Genomic DNA, 12567 nt, shown 5'->3' on the forward strand with positions numbered 1-12567 from the left:
ATTATTATGGACAAAAGAGCTAGATTCCTTTTTATTTGTCAAATGGCAGCCAAGCATCGATCATCATGTCACCAGAATAAGACCCTTGACAGTTTTTTGGAAAGAAGCATCAAACTCATACCATGCACTTTCACCACCCTGTGAAGTTCATCATACCCTTTTTCATCTGTAGCCCAAAGCGTATAGCATAAGTCAAATAATGTGGTGGCAGCATCATTTTATGGGTACGCTTGTCATCAGCAGGGACTGGGGAGTTTGTCACGATGAAAATAAATACGAAAGGAGCAAAGCCCAGATAAAAACCCTGCCATAGTCTTCTAAATACCTAACCCTGATATAGTCTTCTAAATACCTAACCCTGCCATAGTCTTCTAAATACCTAACCCTGCCATAGTCTTCTAAATACCTAACCCTGCCATAGTCTTCTCAATATCTAACCCTGACATAGTCTTCTCAATATCTAACCCTGACATAGTCTTCTAAATACCTAACCCTGCCATAGTCTTCTAAATACCTAACCCTGACATAGTCTTCTCAATATCTAACCCTGACATAGTCTTCTAAATACCTAACCCTGCCATGGTCTTCTAAATACCTAACCCTGCCATAGTCTTCTAAATACCTAACCCTGCCATGGTCTTCTAAATACCTAACCCTGATATAGTCTTCTAAATACCTAACCCTGACATAGTCTTCTAAATACCTAACCCTGACATAGTCTTCTCAATATCTAACCCTGACATAGTCTTCTAAATACCTAACCCTGCCATAGTCTTCTAAATACCTAACCCTGCCATAGTCTTCTAAATATCTAACCCTGACATAGTCTTCTAAATACCTAACCCTGCCATAGTCTTCTAAATACCTAACCCTGCCATAGTCTTCTAAATATCTAACCCTGATATAGTCTTCTAAATACCTAACCCTGCCATAGTCTTCTAAATACCTAACCCTGCCATAGTCTTCTAAATATCTAACCCTGCCATAGTCTTCTAAATACCTAACCCTGCCATAGTCTTCTAAATACCTAACCCTGCCATAGTCTTCTCAATATCTAACCCTGACATAGTCTTCTAAATACCTAACCCTGCCATAGTCTTCTCAATATCTAACCCTGACATAGTCTTCTAAATACCTAACCCTGCCATAGTCTTCTAAATACCTAACCCTGCCATAGTCTTCTAAATATCTAACCCTGCCATAGTCTTCTAAATACCTAACCCTGCCATAGTCTTCTAAATACCTAACCCTGCCATAGTCTTCTAAATACCTAACCCTGCCATAGTCTTCTAAAAACCTAACCCTGCCATAGTCTTCTAAATACCTAATCCTGCCATGGTCTTCTAAATACCTAACCCTGCCATAGTCTTCTAAATACCTAACCCTGCCATAGTCTTCTAAATACCTAACCCTGCCATAGTCTTCTAAATACCTAACCCTGCCATAGTCTTCTAAATACCTAACCCTGCCATAGTCTTCTAAATACCTAACCCTGCCATAGTCTTCTAAATACCTAACCCTGCCATAGTCTTCTAAATACCTAACCCTGCCATAGTCTTCTAAATACCTAACCCTGCCATAGAGTTGTATTTTTCAGAGGGACAATTACACACATTTTAATGCCAAACACACACCCGAATGGCCTTCCAATAGGTGTTGAGTGTTCCTGAATGGTCCAGTCTCAGTCCTGACTTAAATCTGCTCGACAATCAGAGACAAGGTTTGAATATTGCTGTCCATCAGTGACTCCCAAACAAATTGACTGAGCATGAGCAATTTTGACAATGTTTTTTGCAATGTTTCCTTAGCAGTTGTGCAAAGTTGTTAGAATCTTTTTTAAATGTTTCACAACTGTAATGGCTGCCACAGGTGCTTCCACCAAGTATTAACTCTGGGGGTTGAAGACATAAACAATCAAGACTTTTTTTTCTCATGCATTTGGAAAATGTTCTATAGTTTTTCATTCAATTTAGAAATGTGGAGTATTTTATGTACATCAGTAGGCAAAAGTGAAGACTGTGCAAGGGGTGTGTAGACTTTCACTAGGCACTGTACGTGTGGACTGGGGAGTTTGTTTTTTGTGGCCAGTATCAGTGCAGTGAATCCTATGGCAGACACCCCCAAGCTCTGAAGGTGTGTCTCAGCTATGAGAACCAGCAGCCAGCCAGCAATCGTCCATTTACAGCTGACCTTTCCAAACAAGTCAGACAAAAGGTTAGCTTTTTCTATCACTCTAAAGGCCAGGTGCGAGCCAATCATTCCGCCATTGTGTCGAAGCTACAACATTACACACCCCAAAATAGTATTTGTCAGTTTCAAAACACTTCATCAAAGTCTACCAGATGAAACAAAATCACAATAAACGTTTTGAGATGTTCTCTATGCGAGGAGAATGTTATTTTTTCCATGCTCCGGGTTTCCAGCAGTGCAGTTTCCTGCAATTCAGCCTAGGTACCACACTCTCTGAGGAATACTAAAACATTCTAACAGAAGTTTGCACAGTCACATCATCTCTCACTTTATTATTCTCTTAGTATTTGACAAGTCATGGTGTAGGCCTACATAAAGTGAGTCGGTGACACATGAGGAGATCTGTGAACAGTCACATTGGAAATATTTGGTTTCTTAAAAATAAAAAAAGAAGCTTTTAAAACAAATCATTTCAGAAAAAAAGGATTTCAGAAGCTACTTTAGGGGATACTTCCAGTATCAGATTATTATGACTCCCCCCAATGTAAGCCCAACGTCTGTCAATCACGTGTAAAACACTGGCAGGTCCTAAAACTTCCGTATTTTTGACGACTCCGAGGGACACCACAAAACAACCACACAATATAATTAACCTTTATGGTCCTGTGTGGCTCAGTTGGTAGAGCAGGGCGCTTGAAACACCAGGGCACCATGGTTGTTGGTTTGATTCCCACGGTGGACCAGTATGAAAATGTATATAATCACTATTGTAAGTCACTCTGGATAAGAGCGTCTGCTAAATGACTTAAATGTAGAAGTTGAATGAATAGTTAATTAACTGTAATGAAATATCTGGGTTTCACACAATCCTTTTGTATGGCTACAAGACGTGTGTGCTACAATTGAAGAAATAGTTACTGGAACTGTTTGAGTGTAACTAAAATGTAACTTGAAATTCTGTTTGGAGATGAATGGCCATACGTGGTAGAGATGCAGGGTAGATAGAAACATTTCAGACCATGTATAATGATAGCATATAGCACATATAGTATGTGTAATACTTCTTGGGAAACTGTCTGTTTATTGGAATCAGTGACGAGCAGTCCATGCCAAGGCAGGAGGGTCTGACCCTGTACAGCAGGACTTCTTCTATAGAAGATATTCCAATGAACATGTTAAAAGGAGAGAACATCCCGATACAGAACTGTATGACCTCAAGAAAGGTGGTAGCAGAATCTAACACCATCAAAAAAAGTGAGACATTCAGTATGACAGCAAATGCACATGCCTTCAAGGGAATGATAGTGATATAAGGTTGAGATAATATATGAAATAACTTAAGACAGTCAACTTGGTGCTCTCACCCCCTGTAGGCTACCGTGGCTGACTTGAAATACATTTGTTTTTGCTTTAATACATTTAATTCATGAATAATGCTATTATATTCAATGCAGAGCTTACAAGTTAAGAACATGTTAGTAAAATGTGCCTTGTGGACTTTTCTCCGCTTGCCTGCCTGCTCTATACATTTCTTGATCTGAAGTTACAGATGATTGTTTGGTATTCCAAAAAATAATAAGGCCTTGCATTGTTAGTATTGACTGTGATGGGCTTTGAGAATTCGGTCAAACATCATTACAAATACAAATACTGAGGAGTAAAATAGAACAACAAATCAAATCAAATGTTATTCGTCACATGCGCCAAATACAACAGGTGTAGACTTTACCGTGAAATGCTTCCTGACAGGCTCTCTCCCAACAATAAAAAGTTCTAAAGTTTTAAACCTTTTTTAATGTGCTAAATAAAAAATAAAAATATGAAAACAATAAAATAACAATAACGAGGCTTCATACCGTACAAGGAGTAGTGGTACCGAGTCAATGTGAAGGGATATGAGGTAGTTCAGGTAATTAAGGTAATATGTCCAGTACATGTACTGTAGGTAGGGGTAAAAGTGACTAGGCAATCTTGATAGACAACAGAGTAGCAGCGGCGTACAGTGCATTCGGAAAGTATTCAGACCCCTTGACTTTTTCCACATTTTGTCACGTTACTCATCAATCTACACACAATACCCCATAATGACAAAGTGAAAACAGGTTTTTACAATTTTTTGCAAATTTATGAATGTAGTAAAAAGAAATACCTTATATACATAAGCATTCAGACCCTTTGCTATGAGACTCGAAATTGAGCTCAGGTGCTTCGTGATTCCATTGATCAACCTTGAGATGTTTCTACAACTTGATTGGAGTCCACCTGTGGTAAATTCAATTGATTGGACAGGATTTGTAAAGGTACACACCTGTCTATCTAAGGTCCCACAATTGACAGTGCATGTCAGAGCAAAAACAAAGAATGAGGTCGAAGGAATTGTCCGTAGAGCTCCGAGATAGGATTGTGTCAAGGCACAGATCTGGGGAAGGGTACCAAAAAATGTCTGAAGCATTGAAGGTCCCCAAGAAAACACAGTGGCCTCCGTCATTCTTAAAAGGAAGAAGTTTGGAACCACCAAGACTCTTCCTAGAGCTGGTCGCACGGCCAAACTGAGCAATCGGGGGAGAAGGCTTTGGTCAGGGAGGTGACAAAGAACCCAGTGGTCACTCTGACAGAGCTCCAGAGTTCCTCGGTGGAGATGGGAGAACCTTCCAGAAGGACAACCATCTCTGGAGCACTCCACCAGTCAGGCGTTTATGGTAGAGTGGCCAGATGGAAGCCACTCCTCAGTAGAAGGCACATGACAGCCCGCTTGGAGTTTGCCAAAAGGCACCTAAACTACTCTCAGACCATGAGAAACGAGATTCTCTGGTCTGATGAAACCAAGATTGAACTCTTTGGCCTGAATGCCAAACGTCACATCTTGAGGAAACCTGGCACCATCCCTACGGTGAAGCATTGTGGTGGTAGCCTGGACTTGAACTCGATCGAAAATCTCTGGAGAGACCTGCAGCTTTGCAGCAACGCTCCCCATCCAATCTGACAGAGCTTGAGAGGATCTGCAGAGAAGAATGGAGAAACTCCCCAAATACAGGTGTGCCAAGCTTGTAGCGTCATATCCAAGAAGACTAGAGGCTGTTATCGCTGCCAAAGTTGCTTCAACAAAGTACTGAGTAAAGGGTCTGAATACTTATGTGAAAATGATAATTCCGTTTTTTCTTTTTAATACATTTACTCAATGTTATGCAACGTAACAAAATGTGGAATAAATCACGGGGTCTGATCACTGTGTGAAAGAGTGTGAAGGTGTGCCTATGTGTGGGTGTGTGTGTGTGGTGGCTTTGCGTGTGTGCGTGTGTGCGTGTGTGTGTGTGTGTGTGTGTGTGTGTGTGTGTGTGTGTGTGTGTGTGTGTGTGTGTGTGTGTGTGTGTGTGTGTGTGTGTGTGTGTGTGTGTGTGTGTGTGTGTGTGTGTGTGTGTGTGTGTGTGTGTGTGTGTGTGTGTGTGTGTGTGTAGAATGTTTGAGTGTGTGCATAGAGATAGTGAAAAAAAGGGTGTCAGTGTAAATAGTCCTGCTAGCCATCTGATTAACTGTTCAGCAGAGGTAGAAGCTGTTCAGGAGCCTTTTACTCCCAGACTTGGTGCTCCGGTACTGCTTGCTGTGCGGTAGCAGAGAAAACAGTCTATGACTTGGGTGGCTGGAGTCTTTGAACATTTCACGGGCCTGACATCATCTGATATAGAGGTTGTGGATGTCAGGGAGCTCAACCCCAGTGATACTGGGCCGTACGCACTACACTCTGCAGCGCCTTGTGGTCGGATGCCGAGCAGTTGCCATACCAAGCGGTGATGCAGCCAGTCCAGATGCTCTCAATGGTGTAGCTGTAGAACTTTTTGAGGACCTGAGGGCCCATGCCAAATCTTTTCAGATCCCCAAGAGGGAAGAGGCGTGTTCGTGCCCTCTTCACAACTGTGTTGGAGTGTTTGGACCATGATAGGTCCTTTGTGATGTGGACACCGAGGAACTGATGTGGATGGGGGCATGCTCGGTCCTACGTTTCCTGTAGTCCATGATCAATGGAGTGTGTTGAAATTAACAATTTTAGTGCATTGTTTGTTTATACGTAGTTCCAAACATCTATAGCGCATCCACAGTTTGTCATGCAGACCTGAGAAATCATTCAACCTCTGTGAGAAAATAATGTATTTAAGGATTCAACAAAGAGAAGGGACACAAGTCCAATTACATATTTTCCAATGTGAAGCGAAGACAAATGATTTTTAGAGCAAATGCAAATACAAATACAAATGCTATGTTGTATTCAAACCGTAGTTCTTCCCAGTGGTTATATTTGAAAAAATCGTTAATGAACCTCCCTTTCACTGTTAAACTAGGCTACTGCATACGAGAGCTTTAATCTAGGGGTTAGACACTACAGACTGAGGGCAGTCGGCACATAAATTATTTTAATGCAGGATGTTTCAGAGGGATTTAACAGTCTGATGGCCTTGAGATTGATAAATAGCTTCTGTCTCTTGGTCCCAGCTATGATGGACCTGTACTGACCTTTCCTTCTGGATGTTAAGCGGGTTGAACAGGCTGTGGCTCGGGTGGTTGTTGTCCTTGATGATCTTTTAAACCTTCCTGTTACATCGTGTGATGTAGGTGTCCTGGAAGGCAGGTAGTTTGCCCCAGTGATGCGTTGTGCAGACTGCACCACCCTCTGGAGAGCCTTGCGGTTGTGGGTGGTACATTTGCCGTACCAGGCGGTGATGCAGCCAAACAGGATGCTCTCAATTGTGCATCTGTAAAACTTTGTGAGTGTTTTCGATGCCAAGACAAATTTCTGAAGAGGCACTGTTGCACCTTCTTCACCACAATGTCTGTGTGGGTGGACCATTTCAGTTTGTCAGTGATATGTATGCCAAGGAACTTAAAACTTTCCACCTTCTCCACAGCTGTCCCGTCAATGTGGATAAGGGGCCCTCTGCTGTTTCCTGAAGTCCACGATCATCTCCTTTGTTTTGTTGACGTTGAGTGAGATGTGTCGTTTGCAAACTTGTTGATAGAGTTGGAGTTGTGCATGGCCATGCAGTCATGGGTGAACAGGGATTACAGCAGGGGGCTGAGCACACACCCTTGTGGGGCCCCAGTGTTGAGGATCAGTGAAGTGGAGATGTTGTTTCCTACCTTCATCACCTGGGAGCTGCCTGTCAGGCAGTCCAGGACCCAATTGCACAGGGCCTCAAGCTTAATGATGAGCTTGGAGGGTTACTATGGTGTTGAATGCTGAGCTATAGTCAATGAACAGCATTCTTACATAGGTATTCCTCTTGTAATGGCGATTGCATCGTCAGTGGACCTATTGGGCGGTAAGCAAATTTAAGTGGGTCTAGGATGTCAGGTAAGGTGGAGGTGATATGATCCTTGATTAGTCTCTCAAAGCACATTATGATGACAGAAGTGAGTGCAGCAGGGCGTTAGTCGTTTAGTTCCATTACCTTTGCATTCTTTGGTACAGGAACAATGGTGGACATCTTGAAGCATGTGGGGACAGCAGACTGAGATAGGGAGAGATTGAATATGTCCGTATACACACCAGCCAGCTGGTCCGCGCATGCTCCGAGGATGTGGCTAGGGATGTCGTCTTGGCCAGCAGCCTTGCGAGGGTTAACACGTTTAAATGTCTTACTCACGTTGTCCACGGAGAAGGAGAGTCCACAGTCCTTGGTAGCGGGCCAGGTCGGTGGCACTGTATTATCCTCAAAGCAGGCAAATAAGGTGTTTAGTTTGTCTGGAAGTCAGTGATTGTCCGTGATGCAAACTCTGTCTGTAGACCCTGCCACATACGTCTCGTGTCTGAGTAGTTGAATTGCGACTTTGTCTCTATACTGACATTTTGCTTTATTTGATTGCATTGCGGCGGTAATGACTACTCTGTTTGAGAGTATTGTGGTCTATCGAACGTCAGGTCTAATGATCTTCTGTGAGGTGGATAATCATTGATTTTCACACAATTTGGTATTTTTACAAGAAGAATAAGAGGAAAAACCTAAATGATAGGGCTGCATTTTGCTGAGGAGGCGAGGGATGACTTCGTATATTGACATGAAGATTCTGAATGTTGATTGTGGCTGATGAAGCAATCTGAAAGGCCAAGCTTTTCATGAGTACAATGACTACACTTCTACTTTCTCTTTAATGCTTCTGCACGTGTACATAAAGGGCAGAATTAAATACATGGGAGAAATGTGTGTGTGATAGGCAAATAGGAAAGTCGTTTGAGTCAAGTTCCCGAACCCTTCGCTGAAGATATTGCATTGTATCTTAGCCCAATACTTGTCTACTTGTGTACTATGACAGATTTCTCTGTTCTCAGCAGGTGAATGTGATTTGGAATGCAAACCCTTTACATTGCTTCATTGGGATAGGGGGGCAGCATTGGCAAGTTTGGATGAAAAGCGTGCCCAGAGTAAATAGGATAGGATATGCTTATAATATTTGGATTTGGATAGGAAACACTCTAAAGTTTCCAGAACTGTTAAAATGTCTGTGAGTATAACATAACTCATATGGCAGGCAAAAACCTGAGAAAAATCCAACCAGGAAGTGGGAAATCTGAGGTTTGAAGTTTTTTTTAAAGTGATTGCCTATCCAATATCCTGTGTCTATGGGGTCAGATTGCACTTCCTACGGCTTCCAGTAGATGTCAACAGTCTTTAGAAGTTGTTTCAGGCTTGTATTGTGAAAGGGGAGCGAATAAGAGCAGTTTCAACAAGTGGTCAGGCTGAAAGGCTTTAGTTTAGAACCTCGCATGGCCGTGAGCGCGAGGTTCATTCCCTTTCCTTTGAAAACAGTATTGTCTGGTTGAAACATTATTGAATATTTATGATAAAAACAACCTAAGGATTGTTTAGAAACATTGTTTGACATGTTTCTACGAAATTTAATGGAACTTTTTTTGACTGTTCGTCTGGACTTTGTGCCCGCACTTCTTGCATTTGGATTACTGGACTAAAAACGTGAACAAAAAGGAGGTATTTGGACATAAAGATGAACTTTATCGAACAAAACAAACATTTATTGTCTAACATGGAGACCTGGGAGTGCCATCAGATGAAGATCCTCAAAGGTAAGTGGTTCATTTTAATGCTATTTCTGACTTTTGTGACACCTCTCCTTGGTTGGAAAATGGCTATATGGTTTTCTGTGGCTAGGCGCTGACCTAACACAATCGAATGGTGTGTTTTGTGGCTGTGGCTGGATTAACAAGAAGTTTATCTTTAATCCTATGTATAACACTTGTATCTTTTATCTCAATGTTTATGATGAGTATTTCTGTAATTTGATGTGGCTCTCTGCAATTTCACTGGATGTTTGTTTGAGACAATGCATTTCTGAATATAACGCTCCAATTTCAAATGAGGTTTTTTGGAGATAAAGATGAACTTTATCGAACAAAGCACACATTTATTGTCTAACATGGAGTCTTGGTAGTGCCATCCGGTGAAGATCATCAAAGGTTAGTGATTAATGTTAACGCTATTTCTGACTTTTGTGACACCTCTCCTTTTTTTGTAAAATGGCTGTATGGTTTTCTGTGGTTAGAAGCTGACCTAACATAATCGCATGGTGTGTATTCGCCGTAAAGCGTTTTTGAAATCGGACACTGTGACTGGATTAACAAGAAGTTTATCTTTAAAATGGTGTATAATACTTGTATGTTTGAGGAATTTAATTATGGGATTTCTGTTGTTTGAATTTGGCGCCCTGCAATTTCACTGGCTGTTGGCGAGGTGGAATGCTCACGTCCCAAACAATCCCAGAGAGGTTAAACTCTTTAATATACAACTGAAAATATTTAAAGATATATTCACATCTCACAAATGCTACATTGTTTTCAAACAATGCAATTTCCTCTGTTCGGATATTTTCTGAAGATAAACGAAAATGTAGATATGCGTGAGCATTATCTAATCAGATGTGTGTCTGTGGCCACAGCTGATAAGTCAGTAAAAAGTGCTGTTTTAACTATCTCCAAATATGAGCCTGCAGCTCTGCATCAACTTTTCCTCCAGAGTCATATGTGCACTGCATACATCATGTACTTTAGGCCTTGGTCTTCCATCTGCAATGTATTATGCATGAAAGCATTATGTATAAGTCTCAAGCACACCGACTATGTTAAACTGTATGTGTTCCTGTGGAAGTCCATTCATTTCAATGGGAGGGACCGCTGCCTCTCATCTGCTGGATTAGGTAGCCGTGCAGGCAGTGTGTCTCATGCCTTGGATTTCTCCAACTTCTGCATTGCTTTTCCAAGCAGTATCAGAACGAAGGTGCTAACATGTAGCGTGATTCTTTTGTTGTGATATGGTGTTCCAATTTTTCTTGCTATAAAAAAGGTAATTTGTCAGCGAGACGCATTAATTAATTCAGGCCAGAGAAGTGTACCCCTAATCACAATTGCTATTTTGTAACAGATGTGACTTTCCATTCATCAAAAGGCTGGTGCACAGTGCACTGTTCAATACTGGAGTTATTTTGGAGTGGATGAACATGCACAGGTAGATTACTTTTTGAAGTGATTTGTTTGACAATCAGTCATCAATGTAAGGTCATTTCATATATTTTTTTGCAAACTTTTAACTTAAATCCAATGATGTGGTGACATGTGTTGTTGATTTCATGCTAAATTCTCATTAGTTAAAACGTAACCAAAACTAGACATTGAACTGATGTCTGTGCCCAGTGGGATAGTCCTATGCACGATGACATAAATCCCAATGGATATACTATAGTAGTTTATAGCTTATAAAATGCCTTGTTTGCTCTCATATGGTTTATTAGACTAGCCTAGAGATAGTTGCAGAAGTGATAATAATGTAGCCTAAATCGATACAACATATTCCCTGCTTCTTGACCGCGCATTGAGCAATGATATTCCTCGATCAGACTGACAAAACAATTGCATCAACGCTGCTTAATACATTATGCAGTCAAACTTTTCCATTATGTAATTCCAAATTGTTATGTGTGCAACAAAAGTTGAACATTCACATTTTGCTACTATTTCTATCACGTCCACGCATACAAGTTGATGCATATGCATCACACAGAACACAGAACGCACTGCAACTCCCTCTGCCACGCAATTCTGCAAGGCAAACGCAATGGTCCATTGGAAATGAATGTTCTTCTGGTGTACCCAAAACGCATCACTGTCGGTCTGATCTAGGCGTAGCCTAGGCCTACTGTTCATGTCACGGATCCCTCCGGAACTGTCATTACGCACACATTGTCCCTATTCCCAGTTGATTATTAATTGTATAAGTGTGCCCTTTGTTCACCATTGTCCTGCCGATTATTGTTGGACATGTGAGTAAGTACCTATGTGTTGGTGCCGCTGTTATGCTACGTGCTTTACGGGTGTCGTTCAACGAGGTTACCCTCGCTCTTTCGTTTGAGTACAGCCCAGGATACGTGTTTGTTTTGGGTGTATTAAAAACCCCTATTGTGTATTCCGTCCCGTCTCCAAATCCTTTATACCAGCGTGACAGTAGAACATTGTTACCGGAAATGTAATATCTACCCTTGACTACATTTCACATTCATGTCAATATTTTGTCAAAAGTCTGATTTTGAAAATAAATCAAAGTTCTCCACAAAGACACGCAACCATAATCGTATAGTATAGAATAAAAATAACAACGTGAGTCTTTTTGAAATTACTTACCTTACAAGTGTTCAGTCATCCCTTTAGTTTTGTTCACTTTCCATCAAAATAATACTGTCCGACTGCCTCCTTCCACAAAATTGCCAATAAAAATTTGAAAAAACTTTGTAAATGTTCTTGTGATAATATAGCCGATGGACAGAAATTGCACTAGTCAGTGGCAGGGATCCTCAGTGGAGCGCTTTGGTGATGCGCCTACAAACTACCGCGGCGAGTAAATCGACCACAGCAGAATCATTGCGTTCCATAATTTACAATAGTGACATGTGCTGACTTCATTACGGAATTCAACACATCGCATCTCGATTGGACTAACAGGAAATCGCGCAGGCTCCTATTTGGATGCCATTGAAATCCATATATATAACTAGATAAAATATGGCGTCATTAGGTTTATTCTCTATATAATCCCAAAAAGTGAATCAGGTTGCAATCGAAGATTTTTTCATTAATTAATCTCTGAATGAGTTGAGTAGCCTATCCAAGCAGCGTTGAGCACCACCCATCTCACTCAGCCAATGTAATGTAAAACAAAGAGCAGGCTATATGAAGTACCATACAGCAGGTGCTCGCATATGATATAGGATATTGCAAGGAGGCCATAAAAAGAAAAAACAAGAGGCACATGGCATTTCTCTCAATGCTGCATGGAGCGCACTTGACCCATTTCTTACACTTTCTTAACCATCATATCAACCAAG

General features: G+C 41.2%; 1 protein-coding gene across 1 annotated transcript in view; it reads right to left on the reverse strand.

The window, feature by feature from the left end:
- The window catches only part of opn5 (opsin 5), a 30985-nt gene extending 18921 nt beyond the window's left edge, over positions 1 to 12064 (reverse strand). The window contains exon 1 of the mRNA XM_046293278.1: positions 11867 to 12064. The gene's annotated coding sequence lies outside the window, so the exon portion shown is untranslated. The remainder of the gene's footprint in view (positions 1 to 11866) is intronic.
- Between the last annotated feature and the right edge of the window lie 503 nt (positions 12065 to 12567).

Source organism: Oncorhynchus gorbuscha, linkage group LG12 (assembly GCF_021184085.1).
Source record: "Oncorhynchus gorbuscha isolate QuinsamMale2020 ecotype Even-year linkage group LG12, OgorEven_v1.0, whole genome shotgun sequence".
NCBI classification, from domain to species: Eukaryota; Metazoa; Chordata; class Actinopteri; order Salmoniformes; family Salmonidae; genus Oncorhynchus; species Oncorhynchus gorbuscha.